A 19,285-nucleotide genomic window follows, 5' to 3' on the forward strand; every position below is an offset into this window, starting at 1 on the left:
AGATATTCCATTACGGCCGCCAAATAAACGGGAGCACCTGCACCCACTCTTTCGGCGTAGTTTCCTTTACGCAGAAGACGATGAATTCTGCCGACGGGAAACTGAAGTCCGGCACGACTGGAACGAGGACTTCGCCTTTCCCTTCACTTTACCTCCTTTTCCTCTTCCGGACATGTTGTTATACGATATAAACAGCAAAACACCTACTGCGACTGACACGAAGCGCACTGACAAACGTACGGCTTGAAATAAATGCCGAACGCGGCGAAGGCTAGAAATTTATATGGTCGGTACAGCGCCATCTCGTTAGGGCAATGGTCGAACGACGAACTAAGGCGGAGCGCCTGTTTGTCGCTCGCTCGTTATAAATAGAGGGATTTTAGGTGTGCGGCGTTTTTAGATCGAGTATACTCGTCGTAACGTGCACGTCGTGTCTGTCTCGTTTTCTGTTTTTAAACGTTTTTTTTAACTCGACGACTAGAAGAGAATGCCACCCAAGACCAGCGGTAAGGCGGCCAAGAAGGCCGGAAAAGCTCAAAAGAACATCTCGAAGAGCGACAAGAAAAAGAAGCGCAGGAGGAAGGAGAGTTACGCCATCTACATTTACAAGGTGTTGAAGCAGGTCCATCCCGATACCGGTATCTCCAGCAAGGCTATGTCTATCATGAACAGTTTCGTGAACGACATCTTCGAACGTATAGCTGCTGAAGCCAGTCGCCTCGCTCATTACAACAAACGTTCGACCATAACCAGCAGGGAGATCCAGACGGCGGTGCGTCTTCTTTTGCCCGGTGAATTGGCGAAGCACGCCGTTTCTGAAGGAACCAAGGCCGTCACCAAATACACCAGTTCAAAATAAATCCTCCTCGAGCAGCTTGGAAGTTGGTTGGAAAAAAAAGAAAAAAAATCGGTTCTTTTCAGAACCACAAATTCAACTCGAACGAATTAAAAATTTTCGTCTTCATACTATATAAGTTCCTGAGAGAAAATATAAATAGTGAAAAATATATTTAAAAAAAGTTTGACATCAGAAATGTTAATAAAAAAAGAAAAGAGTAGAGACAACGGCACGCGGTGTTCCCAAGCGGTCACCCATCCAAGTACTGACCGCGCCCGACGTTGCTTGACTTCGGTGATCGGACGAGAACCAATTTTTTCAAATTTTCAAATTCAACAGGATTTTTATTCGGTTGAAGTTACGCATGCAATCACTAAGATAATACATATCACACTTAAGATTAACTTATGCTAATGTGTGGCGCTGATGCCTTAACCTAGCCTACATTTATTATACAATCTAAGATATTACATTTATTTTATGGCTCACCGGCAACCTTGGTTGCATACATTTGTGGTGTTTAGCCTACTTATCGGTTACCTTAATTTAGGGAAAATGAAATTTTAGTAAAAACCCTAACCTTATTATCTACTATGTACAAAGGATATTTAAAAAACTATTTACAGTGTTGACCTCAAAGAGGTCTTGGGACTTCCGGTCCGGTTTCTGTTTCCAGGGAGCTCCTGGGCTCCTAGTGCGGTATGGTCTAGTGGTGAGGTTTCAGGGGGCTCCGGGGACTCCTGATCCTCGGATTGATGTTCCAGGGGGCTCCTGGACTCCTGTTCCGATATGGTCAGTGGCTGGTCGATTGCCGTTTACGGTTCTTTTTCCGCTGCCTTTTGCCTGTAACAAAATTCAGCGGATTATCCGGTCTAGATTGGGAACACCCGAGTGCGGGAACTTGTGAGTTCCTGCTGGGTGTTTGAGGGATTGTTTGAGAAGAGGTACGTGCCGCACCTGCTTCTCGTAGAATTTATCGGAAAGGGAATGGATGTAATGGTGTAGGAGTGGAAGATTCGCGTCCTGATGAAGTTGACGGAGCGGAGTGTATCTGTCTGCGTTAAGAGCAAGTCTTAAGCATTTATTTTGAAATCTTTGCAAAGGAATTAGTGGAGTGTGTGGTTTGTGCCGGTAGATGGGGCGCTGCGTATGTTATGATGGGGCGTAAGATGCATTTGTACAGAAGCAACTTATTTTTCGTGTTTAGATAGTTGTTTTTGACCAACAATGGGTACAATTGCTTGAGGACGGCTTCACCTTTTTGTCTCGTTTTCTTTATGTGTTCATTTAGGTTTAGCCTTTTGTCTAGGGTGACTCCTAGATATTTCACAGAGTTCTTAATTTCAATTTCACTGTCCCCTACCTTTAGTTTTTTATTGATCTTTAGCCCGGTGAATCTTTTTGCAAAAATGACCGTTTCCGTTTTGTCCGCGTTGAGTTTAATCTTCCATTTCGCGTAGAATTTCTCGAGTTGATTAATGTGGATCTGAACTTGTTTGAGTGCGACCTGACCCGAATGAGACTTAGCGTAGATGGCGGTGTCATCCGCGTACAAAGCTAAATTGGTTTGTGCGAATTTAGTGATGTCATGAATGTAAATATTAAATAGTATTGGCCCAAGCACTGAGCCTTGTGGGACTCCCGCATTTATTGATTTCATTTCCGACTTTTCGCCTTCTACCTTTACTCTGAACTTTCTCTCTGTTAAGTACGAGTTTATTAATTTAGTAATGTGCGTCGGGAACTTCAATTGAATCATTTTGTAAATTAGTCCTTTTGTCCAGACTTTATCAAATGCTTTTTCAATATCAAGACATGTCATTGCTGTTATGCTTTTCGTGTTGTAATTATTCGTTATGTCATTTATTAGTCTGAGGACTTGCTGTGTGGTATTATGTCGTTCCCGAAAACCAAATTGCTCTGGCGGTAAAATTTTGTTTACTTTAATGTGCTTATTAATTCGTTTTTGGATTACCTTTTCCGCAACTTTTGAAATTGTTGGTAGAAGGCTAATTGGTCTGTATGCGTTTGGTGCATTGGGGTTTTTCCCCGGTTTTAAAATGGGGATGACATCTGCTACTTTAAGTTTTTCCGGGAAGATACAAAGATTAAGCATGGCATTTATTATATTCGTTAGTTGTTTTACAGCTTTCGCTGTAAGATTTTTCAGTATTCTGTTTTCTATGCCGTCATTTCCCGGGGCTTTGTTATTCGGTAAAGTGCTTATGATTTTTGCGATTTCTGTGGGTTTGACGGCCGTAGGCGCGTCTATCTGGGAATTGTCACTATTGAAAGAGTTTACTGTTTCAATTATTTCTGTTTGTTCGGGTGTGTTGTGATTATCACTTGTGTGGATCGTTTCATAATATGTTGCCAGTGTGTTTGCTTTTTCCACATTATTAAATGCTGTGTTGTTATTGGATTTAAGGATAGAGATGGGGGTAAATCGTCTTTTGAGAGCTTTTGTCATTTTCCATAGAGAATTATCGTGCGGATTTAATTTGCCAAGTTTTGTTTCCCATTTGTTCTGTCTGAATTCTTTTATTTCTTGTTTAATTTCTCTGGTTAATTCAGATGCTTGGTTTTTGAAAAATGGGTCTCGTGTTCTTTGGTACAGTTTTCTGATTCGGTTCTTGAGTTTTATTTTCTCTATGGTTGCTTTCGGAATTTCGTCTCGAAAAGGATTTATTGTTTTCGTCGTCGTGACTTGGTCTTTGGCCTTCTGGATGGCCTTAATGAACAGTTCAATCTGTTCATCAAGATCATCTTTCGTGCCAATGATTTCCGTCAGTTCAACATGTCTGTCAAGGGTTTTGCGGAAGAGGGGCCAGTTGGTTTGTTTATAGGAATTGATTTGGATTGTTTTGTCTTTGATTGTCATGTCAGGAATCTCAAGAATCACAGGATTGTGATCCGAGTTGAGTGCGGTCACTGATCTGGGTTCTGAGATTACCATGTTTTTCGTGATTGTCAAGTCAATGTAGGTAGGTGTCATGCCGTTAATTGGGAAATGAGTTGGATCAGCAGTTCTGTTAATTATCAAGCTTGTGTTTTCTACGTAATTGTAGAGCCTGAACCCGTTACTATTGTTTGCGTGACAACCCCAGCTTGTGTGTCTCGCATTGAAGTCCCCGAGAATTAATTGCTTTCTTCCCAGATTATTGATTATGTCTAAATCCGCGTCCCTAATTGAGTTGATTGGTCGGTTGTAAACTGATGTTATGAAAATGTTGTTCTCGATCTTAATCGTTAGGGTTTCGAGGAATCTTACATTTGGGGTGGGAATGTGTTCAAAGGGGACGTCATTACGGATTAGGAGAGCAACCCCACCTCCCCTAATGACATCCGTTCTGTCCTTTCTGAGAACCGTGTAATTGGTGAATTTAAGCCGATCTTTACTTTTGAGACGCGTTTCGCTAATTGCCATAATGTGAATTCCACCATTTTTAATAAAATTCAATAATTCCGCAGCTTTTTCATGCAGACCGTTTGCGTTCCAGTGAACTATCGTCAATTTACAGCTCATAGCCAGCGTCTCCCATTTTGGATAGAACGTCTATGCAGACGAACAGCTTTTCTTGTTGAGACTGGCATTTTTCAAGTGCATTGTTCAGTTCTTTAAGTATTATGAGCAAATTTTTCATATTTACATTTTTGTTCAGCCTGGAAATTTCGGCGTTTATTTTACAAAATTCTGTCATGCTGCTTGTTTCTGGAATTTTCGTTTTGGTTGGTGTTTGCCTTGTTAAAATTGGCGAATTTGCTGCGCTCGTTGAAGGCGTCGGCAGAGGCGGAAATGATTTATTAGTAAAAACAATGGACTCACCTGTTGGTTTCTTTGGCTGGGTCCACGGATTGACCTTTGGGATCGGCGCGGGGGCTAATTTAGCCCTCTTGTTGGCGACCTTCTGACGCCTTTCTTCTTGGAGTTCCTCGATGCGGGTTACCTTGGCGATGTAGACCTCGCACGTGGTTTGCGAGGCAGCGTGTCCTTGTTTCCCGCAGTTGGCACATTTGGGAATGTACGTCGGGTCGGGCTTATGGGGGCAGTCGCGGGTCCAGTGGTACTGAGAGCATCTTACGCACGTCGGTTCGAGGTTGCAGTTCCTCGTGCCGTGGCCCCATGCCTGGCACCGGTGACACTGTGTCATCTTCTTCTTATTGAGGTATTTCTCGAAACGCACCCTGACGTTGAGAATCGCCCGACATTTCTTGTTGAGTGACTCGGCAGTCTCGCTGTCGGTCACTGTTGCGATGTAATGGGGCCTCTTGGTGTTGGGCCCCATTTTCCTCACATTGGTGGCTTCGATCTTGCAGTTCTTGAGCTCTGCAAGAACGGATTCGGGCTCAGGGTTGTTGTCCAAACCCTTAATGACGAACGTTGACGTTTTGAGTCCTTTTGGTGTGAACGTGTGGAACTCTACTTTTCCAGTCGTGAGGTTGTTTCTCATCTTCGTGTGGATGTCTGTTGTGTTGGGGTACACAAGGGTCTTCTCCCTTGTGTAACGGACCTGGTAACCGTTGTCGCAATCCGCGAACAATTCTTTGAGACGGTTGTGCGTTATGTTCCGGCCGTGGATGATGATCGGCGGCGGTCTCCTTTCGTTCGCGGTCGCGGTGGTTTTTGTCCTGGAGGATGTTTCCTCCGTCTCCATGTTGTCTTCTTCATCCTCTTCATCAGAAGAGATTGGTTGAAATCGGTTAGCGTCGATTGGTACTGGCACGTACCTCACCTTTTGTTTCACTTTTTTCACCGTTTTCTTCGGCTTCAGCCAGTTGAGGCTCGAACTGGCCATGTTTTCGGTGGTCAGTGCAGGCTTAACCAGCCTGCGCTGTATCGAACTTGGTTTAATTCCTCTTGTTGTTAAAACAACAATTGGGACACGATTCACTTTGTTCAAGGCACGTGGCACTTTGCACTGTGGTCACAACTTAAACACTGAGAGGGGGAGCTCTCTATCGCACGTCCGTTCGCTACGAGCGCTCGGACAAGACTGGACGAGAACCGGTAGTTTTCAACGTGGTATGGTCGTTGCCTGGTAAAATTTTCCAAGATGGTACGTTGACGATTTTTTGTGATTGTTCGATCGTTTGGATGTGACATTTTTCGATGGTACACATGTCAGAAAATGTACAAGATTTAAAAGAAGAAAAAAAAAAAATTTTTTTTTGCGAGTCGTTTTTTAGTTTTTTTTTTGCGACAAAATGACGAAAAAAAAAAAAAACTCGTATGAGGCGTTAAATTAAATTGTTCGTTTGACGATCTCAACGAGTCACTTGCGATTAACGTAATTTAAAATTTGAGAACTTACTTACTCACTTGCTTGCTTAGATGGAAATAGCACCCACTTGAAGTAAACGCCGACACGGACCGGAGATGAATAAACTCCGAACGGACGGGGTTAATTCATGAACTGACCGTAGTACGGTCGAAGGTTCGCCGCCGCCGCTACCTGCTTTCTTTCTTAGAACTGATAACAGAGTTGGTTTCTTTGTCTGTTCATTCATCGAAATTCCCACCACTCTGGCCGGGCCGGGCGGGGTGGGTGTGTGTTGTTTCATGATTTGTTCTCTTCTCGATTTATTCTTTTTCCGACGTCGTTCGATTCATAGAGATGTTTTCGTCGAAAGTGTGGTCGCGTTTACATTGCATTAAAATTTAATTTGTTCCAGTGCGACGATGAAACAAGAAAAAAGTTTCAAGTAAGTACGCACGCACGCACACCTACATATTTCATTTTTTAAATCTTTCGACGTTCGTAGTTTCTGCTCGAAATGTCGACTAATAGTAGGGAATGTTTTGTTGATTTGTTTGTTTTTCGTTTTTGAGAAGAACAAATGAAAATTTCGTTGGATTTCTGTCGACCGACGACCGACTGAAAATCCGCCGACATCGACGTAGTTTTATTTAGAGTGTCTGAAAAATGCAAACAATGCAAGATTTCCGTATTTTTGTTGGTTTGTGGTGTTTGGGGAGTTTTTTTTATGATTATAAAATGGTTTCGTCGAGAAAAATTGCTTCTTTCGCAATGAATTGGCAAGAAAAATTAAAAAACTCGTCCGTTCCCGTCGCTGGATGTTCGACGGTGGTCCGTCTGATTTTCCCTTTATTTTCGTAAAATTGACGAGAATTTCGCCGTCAAAACTGTTTTCGGTGATGTTTCGATGATGGGATTTCGTCGTGTGAGGTAATTTTTGAGGAAAAAATGTCGATTTTGCGAAAAAAGTCGTTCGAAAAGTCCGTTCGTCGTACAAATTCGTTTCTCATGGTCGAGTCCGAAATTGACATCGTTTTTTTTCCGACCTGTTCGTCAAGATCGTTTTCAAAAATCAACTCCTACGAAAGGCGAAGGTTTTATCTTCGTTCTTGAAAAAATTCGACCTTCTCGGACGTCATCTTCGACCGTTTGTGAATTTTTTTCCTACACTCTGCAGGTTCGTCGGTCGTCGCTCCGATCCGTGCTGCGTCTCTTTGCGAGGCGATTTTCGAAAAGATCGCACGTACTTTTCGACCGATTCGTTCGTGAAACTTGTAGAGGATGCTCCCAAGTTTGTCTGGTCGAAAGCGGAACTTTCCTGTTATTCGTGGAAAACGCGTAACGTCGGCGTCGAACTTGGATGTCATCTCCTTGTTTCGGAGGGTCTTTGTTCGAGTCGACGTTCGATCGGTCCTTGTTCGCTTTTGGAGGTCGGCTGGTCGTCCGGGAAAACTTGAGGTTATTCAGGAGGCCATCGCCGACCGAATCGCTCATGTTCCCGCACCCGGAGGCGGTGATCTTCGCGTAAAGAGAACGATGCCATCACGCGAAAGCTGTATTCGAGGCCCACTGAATTTTCTAACTCGACGAGAAGGCTCTCGTTTAGTCCGCGGTCCGCGCGTTTTCGAACGCGCCAACACTTTGACTTTGGCGCCCAATTCGTTCTGTAAAGTTCATTCGTTCTTTCACCGAAGAATAAGCCTACCTATAATAAAAAGAAAAAAACGCGCGCGCGATAGACGAAAATATGGCCGACGTAGAAAATCAAGCAGCTTCGACGGTCGCCGGTGCCACTTCCGGCTCCTCACCGGTGAAGAAGGAGAAGAAGCCCAAAAATCCGAGAAGCAAACCTTCTCATCCGCCCACTTCGGAGATGGTCACCAACGCCATCAAAGGCTTGAAGGAACGCGGCGGTTCTTCGTTGCAGGCGATCAAGAAATATGTCGCGGCCAACTACAAAGTCGACGCGGAAAAATTTGCGCCTTTCATCAAGAAGTACCTTAAGGGCGCCGTCGCATCCGGTTCGTTGGTCCAAACCAAAGGAAAAGGAGCTTCCGGTTCGTTCAAGTTGGCTTCTGCCGTCACCGGTGCAGCTAAGGCTCCGTCCGCCACGAAAAAGAGATCTGCCGCTGCGACCGCGTCGTCATCGGCGAAATCCAAGAAGACGGGCGTTGCTAAACGTTCCGTCGCGTCAGCGCCGACGTCCGCCGAAAAAGGATCCGCCTCAAAAGCCGGTAAGAAGGCCGCCCCCGCCGCTTCGGCCAAGTCTAAGAAAACTGCCGCCGAAAAGAAGAGCGTCGCCGTATCGAAGGCTAGAAAGGCTGCGTCCGCTCCCGAAAAGAAAGCCAGCGCCGCCTCCAGATCGCCCGTCAAACCCAAGACGCCATCGAAAGCGAAGAAATCCAACAAGGCCGGTCCAACCAAGAAACCGAAAGCGCCGAAACCGAAAACGGCCAAAGCCGTCACCGTCAAAGCGAAAAAAACCGCTTCACCCAAGAGAAAGAAGTGAAAAGTCGACGACGATGATTTAATTTTTTCAACGACGACGACGTCCTGGTGGTTTCGGGAACGTGCTCCGATCGTATATATCGACGTAGGGGCACCATCGATACAAATAAATGGCCCTTTTCAGGGCCACAATTATTTTCAAGAAACGAACGAAAGATTCGCTTGGACAATGCACATTCTGTTGAGGAGATACATACTTTCATTTGATTTTCTTGTCTATTCATTTGACTGTCGAAACAGTGTTATTACAAAGAATGATAAACTTTATTATATAATAATGTTTCAAATAGTCTCAGTTAAAAGAAAATTTAATGTGAAAGAAAAAAGCAAAAGTTTATCGTTTTATGTAAGTACGAATTTTGTGAATAAATCACATAACCTAACTTTTTTTTTTTTTTTTTTTTTTTTCAATCTCAAAAAGTTGCATGCGCGAACGATAAATTTTCAATTCGTTGGAAAATAATTGTGGTTCTGAAAAGAACCGATTTTTTTTTTCTTCTTTTAACACCTTCGAAGATGAAGAATTTGTTAATTCTAGATGGTCGGATCGGATGGATGGATGGATGGATGGAGGAAATTTAAGCCCTCTCGCCACGAATGCGTCTCGCCAATTGGATGTCTTTCGGCATGATGGTGACACGTTTGGCGTGGATGGCGCACAAGTTGGTGTCTTCGAAGAGGCCGACGAGATAAGCCTCGCTGGCTTCTTGAAGTGCCATCACGGCCGAACTTTGGAAACGGAGATCGGTCTTGAAATCTTGGGCGATCTCTCGGACGAGACGTTGGAAAGGCAGCTTGCGGATCAAAAGTTCAGTGCTCTTTTGATAACGACGAATCTCACGAAGGGCGACCGTACCGGGCCTGTAACGGTGAGGTTTCTTGACACCTCCGGTGGCGGGAGCGCTTTTTCTGGCCGCCTTCGTGGCCAACTGTTTTCTAGGTGCCTTGCCACCGGTAGATTTACGAGCCGTCTGTTTAGTTCTCGCCATCTCGGATATCGGATGAATCAAATGAAAAGAATTAACGTAGGTAGTGGCTTGCTTGCTTGCTTCGACCGAACGACCGACCGTACGTACGAACGTTCGAAAGTCAACTGAAAATTTTCGTCGCGCCAACGGCCGTTTTATAAACTCGATGAGTCATACGGCGACGCCATTGGTGGATTCGTTTTTAACGCGAGGTGGAGCTGCCGTAACTTATAAATAGTCCCGCGGAATGAAATTTTGACGTTAGTTCCATAACGAACTTGGTCGAAGCTACGTCGTTTTGTACGAAGAATTTCCTAATTTTATCAAGATGACCGGTCGTGGTAAAGGTGGCAAAGGATTGGGAAAAGGTGGCGCCAAACGTCATCGCAAAGTTCTACGCGATAACATCCAAGGTATAACGAAACCGGCGATCAGAAGATTGGCTCGTCGTGGTGGTGTGAAACGTATTTCCGGTCTCATCTACGAAGAAACCAGAGGTGTGTTGAAGGTCTTCCTCGAGAACGTCATCCGTGACGCCGTAACTTACACCGAACACGCAAAACGTAAGACCGTCACCGCCATGGACGTCGTCTACGCCCTGAAACGTCAAGGTCGTACCCTTTACGGTTTCGGCGGTTAATTTTATCATTTTATGACGTGTATCCGCATCCTCAGAGGAATAACAACAAACCCCCCGCAGGCAAGCAAACAAACAAACAAAAAAAAACGGTTCTTTTCAGAACCACAAAATAAATCAAACGAATTAAATATGTTGCTCAATTGTGTGTTTGTCTTCAAATCGAAATGAAAATCGTACGGAGTGAGTGATCATTTTAATTTGTGATCCAGGCGGCGACTTTGACAATTTTGACAGCAGTTTTAGGTTAGAATGACCATCGTTAAAAGAACGTTTTTGCCACGAAGAGTATATTTGAGGTTATGTCCAATATGGGGTAGAGTTACTCTCCTCAGACGTGACTTGAAACAAAATCTCATAGCAAATAAAACGATTGATTGTAGTATTACGGCTCACCGCTGACGACTGCTGCTGCAAGAAATTATCGAGACGGAGAGCACGTATAGGCGACCGGTGTGTGTGTGTATGTTCTTAACAGATTAATGTGCGAAATGTGAAGAAATTTACGACGAATCGGAATGTTTCTTGAATTAGATAATCAATAAATTATTATAGATAGAGTTGTCGAGTTCGTGCTTTAGTCGGGCATTGAATTTTTCTAAAAATTACGATGAAAAGTCGTAAAAATCATCTTTCTTGGTTGAATGTAATCGAAAATCTTCCGTTCAGTCTACGCTCGTATAATGAATTAATTGATCGGTTTAACTTTAAAATATCTAAAAGACTTTTTAACATGATTCTCATAGGTTGTTGTATTTTGGCGAAAAAATCAATTCGTTCGAGTTGAATTTTTGGCCCTGAGAAGGGCCGATGTGAAGATGGTTTTTATAAAAGTTTTTGTTTTTCGTTCGAGATGACGGCGGCGAAGAATTAAATTTAAGGCTTCTTTTCGGTCTTCTTGGGCAACAACACCGCCTGGATGTTGGGCAAGACACCGCCTTGGGCGATGGTAACGCCGGAAAGGAGCTTGTTTAACTCCTCGTCGTTCCTTATAGCCAATTGAAGATGTCTCGGAATGATACGGGTTTTCTTGTTATCTCTGGCGGCGTTTCCTGCCAATTCGAGAACTTCGGCGGCTAGATATTCCATTACGGCCGCCAAATAAACGGGAGCACCTGCACCCACTCTTTCGGCGTAGTTTCCTTTACGCAGAAGACGATGAATTCTGCCGACGGGAAACTGAAGTCCGGCACGACTGGAACGAGACTTCGCCTTTCCCTTCACTTTACCTCCTTTTCCTCTTCCGGACATGTTGTTATACGATATAAACAGCAAAACACCTACTGCGACTGACACGAAGCGCACTGACAAACGTACGGCTTGAAATAAATGCCGAACGCGTCAAGTCAAGTCAAAATACATTTTATTCAAGTATAGTAATGGTATTTACATCGAGTACTTAAGATATTACAGTTTATTTGGCCGCTGGTGAGGCTTTTGGCCTTTTCGGCGGACCTGGTATTTTAGTGAACAATACTAAGACTTATTTTATATAAAATTGGTTCTTAAATATGACTACAAAATGTATTTGAAAAATAACTAGGAATTAATAGATGGAAATTTGAAAAGGTAGAGAAGCAGAAGAAGAAAGTGAACTCTTCGTGGGTTTCCTGGGATTTTTCATGGGGTTCCTGGAGCTTTTCATGGGTGTCCTGGGAGTCTGTGGAAATCCTGGGACTCTTCGTGGGTATCCTTGAGCTTTTCATGGGAATCCTGGAACTCTTCGTGGGTAACCTGATGATCATCTGAGGATTTCGAAACTGAAAGAGAAACCTGGAAGAGAAAGAGAAGGAGGGAAGTGGTCTCGTCCTAGGAAAGGACCTCTTCATCTCATCGAGATGGGTGTGTCTTCGACCAGCTCCTGGAGAGCTGCGGGTAGGTTAGGGAATGATGCTGAGAGAAGTGCTGTGGGAAGGTGTTTCTGCTTGACAGCAGGTTTTTTGGGAATAGCGTTGATCATGCGGTTTTTAGTAGGAAGCTTGTAAGATGTGTGCAAAGTTTGAATGGCAAGAGGGTTATTGTTACTAGCAAGCGTGCGTGTTATGTAGCGAGTGCGGAGTTTAGTGAATCTATCAGTAATGGGAGTAGTTTTAGTGTGTTCATGCAAGTCGTTAGATGAAAATTCGCGGTCAAGTCGGAAGATTAGTCTAAGTGTGTGGCGTTCGAAGGAAGAAACTTTAAAGAGCATGCGGTTAGAGAGCGAGGCGTAAAGCAGAGATCTGTATTCAAAGATAGGGCGTATGAAAAGTTTGTACGTGTGGTGTAGAGTTTCTGAGCTGCAACCCCGAATCCGGCCGCGAATGCGATACAAAAGGTTTGATCGATTGCGTGCTTTCTTCATCGTCCTTTTCAGGTCCTCGTTAAGGGTACAAGTAGAAGAGAAAGTGATGCCTAAGTAAGTGAGAGAATTAGTTTGAGTAAGAGATTGATTGTTTATAGTTAGCCGTGTGTTGAGTTTAAAGTTGAGACGTTGTTTCTGGGCTTTGGGGTAGGTGAAGCAGATGGATTGACATTTGGTAGGGTTGGTTTTCACTCTCCAGGTGTTTGTCCATTTTTCGACTCGATGAAGTTCTTTCTGGAGGATGTCTGAAGCCTTTTCAGCGCTCCGGTGGCTAGACCAGATTGCCGAATCGTCAGCAAACAACCTCGTTTTGGTCCGGAGGGAATCTGAAATTGGAAAATCACTGCAGTATATAATGTACAACAAAGGTGACAGGACGGAGCCTTGTGGGACTCCGGCCTTTAGTGTAAAGGTGTTAGAAAAGGCGTCGTTGAATTTGATCCTGCAGGATCGGTTGGTGAGATAGGAGACGATGAGCTTTGTGAATTTAAGATTGATTCCGAGATTGATGAGTTTTTGCACCAGACCGTCGTGCCAGACCTTGTCAAATGCTCTTTCGATGTCCAAAAAGGCACCTACGGTGCACTCTCCAAGGTTGGCGTGTCTGATGATGTCGGTTTGCAAGTCTACTAAAGGATTTTGAGTGCTACGTTCTGATCTAAAGCCGAATTGTTGTTGCGGAAGCAAGTTATGAGTTTCGAGAATGATTTTAAGTCTGTTAGTTAAAACGCGTTCAAAGATTTTGCCTAGGATATTAAGTAGTGAAATAGGGCGATATGACTTAGGGTCTGAAATAGGTTTTCCCGGTTTTAAAATCATGATCGTATTCGCTAGTTTCCACGCGGTTGGAAAATAAAGATTAGTTAAACAATTGTTAAAAATGGCGGTTAATGCAAGAAAGCCAGAGTCTGGTAAATTTTTCAAAATGATAGGTTTAATCTGATCGGGGCCCGGAGCTTTGGTGGTTTTTAAATTGAAAATGATTGATTTTACTTCGCGAACTGTTACTGGGTCGGTTAAGTGCTCGTCGTTGTGGGGATATGGAAGGGGTTCGATTAGTGGAATATCGCGCATGGTTTGAATGTTGGCAGAGACTTTTTCGAAAAAGGGTTGATTGAAATGGGGGTCGTCGGGGACTTGATGGATTTGTTCGAGAAGATTGGCAAAGCACTCGGCTTTGTCTTGGGAAGAGTGGTAAACGTTGGGGCCTTCGATTAGATTTTGATTAGGTTTAGAAAGTTGACCAGAAATTGCTTTGAATTTTGACCAAAATGCTTTACCGTCACGGTAATCTAAAGATTCGCAGGTTTTGACCCAAGTTTCCTCTTTGAATTGATTGATGTCGCGGCGGATTTTGGCACTGAGTTTATTGATAAGGGTTTTAAGAAAGGGGTCGCGGGTTCTGACAAAGTCGCGGTAGATTTTACGTTTTTCTTTAATTAGTCTTAGAATACGCGCAGGTAGAGGGGTTTTGTCCTTCGGAATGGATTTAATCTTAATGGCTTTAAGTTTGGCTGAAGTGATGGCTGAAGTTAATGACTCTACTTGATGGTCGATTTCTACCTGAGAATTTACTGCGGTAATGAGTGGAAGGGTAGTATTAAGTTCTGCTCGGAAAAGTTCCCAATTTGCGTTTTTGTAATTGAAGATTTTGGTAATTTCCGGCGCCGGCTGAGGGCCATTAGTTAAGAAATTAGCAATTAGTGGAAAATGGTCTGAAGTTACGGTGGTGCCTATTGAGGTTTCGCTGTCGAATAAGTGAATTAGGTTTTCAGAAATAAGAATGTGGTCAATAATGGAGCTACCTTGATGAGAAATGAAAGTGGGGTTTTGGTTTTTGAGACGGTAAAAAGGGAATTCGCTAATTAATTGAGAAAGAAGTCTGCCGTTAAGGTTGGTTGCGTGGTCTCCGAAGTCTGTGTGTCTGGCGTTAAAGTCGCCCATTATAATTGAAAATGGAAGATGTGAAGCATAGTTAAAAAGTTCAGAAGAGACGCGGTTGTTAGGCTGATTATAATACGAAAAAATGGTGATAGTGTGATTATTTAACTTGACGTCGGCGGCAACGAGTTCTAAAGAGGATAGGTTGTCAGGAAGTTGATGTTTTACTGATTGAAAGTCCGTTGAAACAAGAAGCGCGGAGCCGTGAAAACGGTTAGTTGGCGGTTTATGGTAACAAGAAAAATTTTTGACTTTAATCGCGTTGTCGGAATGAGTTACGGTGATAGACAAGATTTTGATTGAGTCTGATTCAATAAAGTGTTTGACGGCGTTGAGTTTTCTGTTGATTCCGGAGACGTTAACCGTGGCGATATTCACGCTGTTAGGAAGGGGGCCCCCGCCGGGAAAGACGGGGGAGGTCGCAATGGGAGGCATTGCAACGGGTGTTGGGACGAGACGTGGGGGCGAATCTACTCAAAGGAGAAGTAGATCCGCTGACCCACATGGTTAATGCGGGTTTTGGTGCGGAGGACGGTTTTTGACGCAGACTCGACGAGTTCTGCGACTTTGGATCGTTGATGCGGAAACAGGTCGTAGAGCATTTTGGTGACAAAAGTGATGGTTTGACGCACAGAAATGCATTGGGGTTCGGGGTCTGCGAACTCAGGTGGGGGCAGCAAGATGATGGTTGGGGCGACGGGCGTGTCGCAGGTGACGACCGCGTCTTTGATTTTAGGGCATTTTTGTGACCAGGCGGGGTGGTCTCCTTTGCAGAGGAGACAGGTGATTGTGTCAGAAGGACACTTGTTGGACGGATGGCTTTCGGGGCATTTAGGACAGGCCAACTTGTTGTGGCAGGAGGAGGCGGCGTGCCCAAGCTGGAAGCACTTGGTACACTGAAGAGGAGCGGGTTTTTGGGGGGCTTTGGAAGGCTCGCACTGATAGCGCTTACCGAAAAGGATGATTCCTTCCTTGAGGAGGAAGTCAACTGTGGCGGTGGAGGTTGTTAGGACACGGAGAAGATTACAAAAGTTGCCCGTCTGTCTGGAACGGATGCGCCAGACATTAGAGCATTGGAGATGGAGGTCACGGATGGCGTTTAAGACTTCATCGTTGTCGATGTCGTCCTGGATGTCTTTAATGACGATTGACATTTGCGGAATTTTGGGGGCATTTGGGGGGGCGGGTTGCGCTGGAGGCTTTCGATGCACTTGCACGATTGAAATGGTCGGGCAGGCGGTGGCAGTGCAGAGATGGGATTGGAAGTTTGCCGGAAGGGCTTTGGTGGTAACTAGGAGCGCTGTGCGGTTCCAGTTAACCACAAGTTTGGAAATGTCCTTGACAAGCAGGGACGTTGTGAGGAGTCCGTAGAAGGTTTTTTGTGTGGAGAAAGCCTGAGGGATGTTTCGGATTGTGTACCTGAAGGGGTACACATTTTGGGAGGATGTCATTCTGATTGAATCGTTTGAGGAGAACGAGAATGCTCTCTCCCGAGGAGGAGAGCTGGGTGGAGTTGGGGTTTTGTTACCGGTAAAATCAGACTTACCGGATGACGCAGTTGGATGGTTTGATGAACTTGCACCACTGGCACTTGCACCACTGGCACTTGAACTCGAGGTTGCACTTTTCACGGCGCGAGGACGAAGGTTGTGAGTACTCATCGACGGAGCGCGATGATGCGTACTCAGAGAACACTTCAAGAATGCCGAACGCGGCTTCATCTTCAAATACATTTATTTCTAGGTTTTTGGGTTTTTACATCGAGTTCTTAAGATATACATTCTATTTGGCTGCTGGTGAGGCTTTTGGCCTTTTCAGCAGACCGAGGGAATTTAAACAATTTTCAAATCTTATATCTAAACAGTAATTTTGGCTTAAGTATGAATACAATGCATTTGTTTCAAATTAGGTTTTAAAGTTAGGGCGTTGTTGGTAAAGTGGCAAGGTTTGTTTCTTTCTTGGTCGTCCTTCCTTCCTTCTGGACTTGGTTTGGAGTTTAGGAGTTCTTCATGGGAATCCTGGGAATCTTCGTGGGATTCCTGGGACTCTTCATGGGAATCCAGGAGTTGGTGGGACGTCCGGAGCTCTTCGTGGGGATCCTGGGAATCTTCATGGGAGTCCTGGAACTCTTCATGGGATCCTGGGAGCCTTCGCGAAAGTCCGTTTCTTCCTCGGATTGTCCTGGGCTGAAAGAGAAACCTGAAAGAGAAAGGGGAAAAGGAAAGGGATCTCGTCCATGTAGGAATGGACCTCTTCATCGCATCGAAATTGGTGTTTCTTCGACCAGCTCCTGGAGGAGCGGAGGCAGGTCTGGGTAGTTGGCTAAAAGAAGGGCTGTGGGCAAGTGTTTTAGTTTGTGCTTGGGTTTTTTGCGGATAACGTTAATTAAGCGGTTTTTAGTGGGAAGTTTGTGTGTAGTATGAAGAGTTTGAATAGCTAGGTGGTTAGTGCTGGCGAGCGTGCGTGTTAGGTAGCGTTTGCGGTTAATTATAAAGCGTTGATTGATGGGAGTAGAGTTAGTGTGTTCATGCAGAGAGTTTGAAGGAAATCTGAGATCAAGGCGATAGAGAAGTCTAAGCGTATGTCTTTCGAAAGAAGAAATTTTGAAAAGCAAGCGGTTAGTAAGAGAGGCGTAAAGTAGAGATCTGTACTCGAAGATAGGGCGAATAAATGTGTTGTAAGTGTAGTGTAGGGTTTCTGGGCTGCAACCTCGAAGTCGGCCGCGAATGAGATACAAAAGATTTGATCTATTCCGTGCTTTTTTCATTGTTGTTGCCAGGTCCTGGTGTAGTGTGCATGTTTGAGCGAAGGTGATTCCTAGATAAGTGACAGAGTTAGTTTTAGAAATAGATTGATTGTTTATAGTTAGCCGTATGTAGCGTTGAAAGTTGAGGCGATGCTTGTGTGCAAGGGGAAATGAGAAACAGATGGTTTGGCATTTGGAGGGATTTGGCTTCACTCTCCAGGCGTTTGTCCATTTTTCAATGCGGTGAAGTTCTTTCTGAAGTGTTTCCGCGGCTTTCACGGCGTTCTGATGACTGGACCAGATTGCCGTGTCGTCCGCGAACATCCTCGTCTTGGTCCGGAGGTGGTCTGAAACGGGAAAATCTCTGCAGTAAACAATGTATAACAATGGTGACAGGACGGAGCCTTGTGGGACTCCGGCGTTGAGGTTGAAAGAGTTTGAAAAAGAGTTGTTGAGTTTGATCCTGCAGGATCGGTTAGTTAGGAAGGAGGCGATGAGCCGCGTGAATTTAAGATTGACTCTAAGGTTAAGAAATTTTTGAATGAGGCCGTCGTGCCAGACTTTGTCGAATGCACGTTCGATGTCCAGGAAGACACCGATGGTACATTCTCCAAGGTTGGCGTGTCGAGTGATGTCGGTTTGAAGTTCTACTAACGGATTTTGCGTACTGCGGTGTGATCTGAAGCCGAATTGCTCTGGCGGAAGCAAATTTTGCGTCTCTAATACAAATTTTAATCGGTTTGTTAAGATTCGTTCAAAAATTTTGCCAGTGATGTTAAGAAGTGAAATTGGTCTGTATGACTTAGGGTCGTTGACGTTTTTACCGGGTTTAGGAATCATGATAGTATTCGCGGCTTTCCACGCGGTTGGAAAATACAAGTTATTTAAACAGTTGTTGAAAATGTTAGTTAAAGCTAAGAATCCGGATTCTGAAAGGTTCTTTAAAACTATTGGTTTGATTTGATCGGGTCCTGGAGCTTTAGTGTTTTTCAAATTTAGAATTAAAGTTTTTACTTCGAAAACAGTGACCGGGTCTGTTAAGTGCTCATCGTTTAGGGGATAGGGAAGTGGTTCAACTAGTGGAATATCGCGTAAGGTCTGCGCATTATTTGATATTAAATTGAAAAAGTGGTTGTCAAAGTTGGGGTCATTTGGAACTTGGTGAATTTCCTCGAGAAGGTTCGCGAAGCAATTTGCTTTGTCTTGGGAAGAGTGGTAGACGTTTGCTCCGTCAATTAGATTATGGTTCGGTCGAGAACGTTGGCCAGAAATTGTCTTGAATTTTGTCCAATACTCTTTTCCGTTCCGATAATCCAGAGACTCGCAAGTTTTGAGCCAAGTTTCCTCTTTGTAGCAATTAATGTCGCGTCTGATTTTGGCGTTGAATTTATTGATAAGCGTTTTCAAAAAGGGGTCGCGGCTGCGGACGTAATCGCGGTAGATTTTACGTTTTTCTTTAATGAGTCTGAGGATACGGTCTGGCAGTGGGGATTTGTCTTTTGGAATAGTTTTGGGCTTAATGACTTTAAGTTTACAGTACTCGATAGCTGAAGTTAATGAATCTATTTGTCGGTCTATTTCTACCTGGGAATTTACTGGGATAATGACTGGTAGGGCCTGGTCTAATTCTTCGCGGAAAAGGTTCCAATTGGCGTTTTTGTAATTGAAGATTTGAATAAGTGGTGGTTGTGGCTGATGGCCGTTGATGAGGATTTTTGCAATTAAGGGAAAGTGATCTGACGTTACCGTGGTGCCTATTGCTGTTTCATTGTCGAACGCGTGGATTAAGGATTCCGAAATAATGATATGGTCAATAATTGAGGCTCCTCTATGAGAGATAAAAGTGGGAAGTCGGTTTTCTAATCTGTAGATTGGGAGTTCGCTAATGAGAGTGGATAGGATTCTGCCGTTTGGGTTAGTTGCAGTGTCTCCGAAGTCTTCGTGTCTAGAATTAAAGTCGCCGAAAATGACTGAATGAGGGAGATTGGACGCGTATTCGAATAGTTCCGTTGGAAGTTTTTGCCTGACGGGCTGATAGAGGGAGAAGA

This window comes from Gnatocerus cornutus, unplaced genomic scaffold, assembly GCF_029298725.1.
Source record: "Gnatocerus cornutus isolate USDA-ARS CGAHR unplaced genomic scaffold, icGnaCorn1.1 ctg00000271.1, whole genome shotgun sequence".
NCBI lineage: Eukaryota > Metazoa > Arthropoda > Insecta > Coleoptera > Tenebrionidae > Gnatocerus > Gnatocerus cornutus.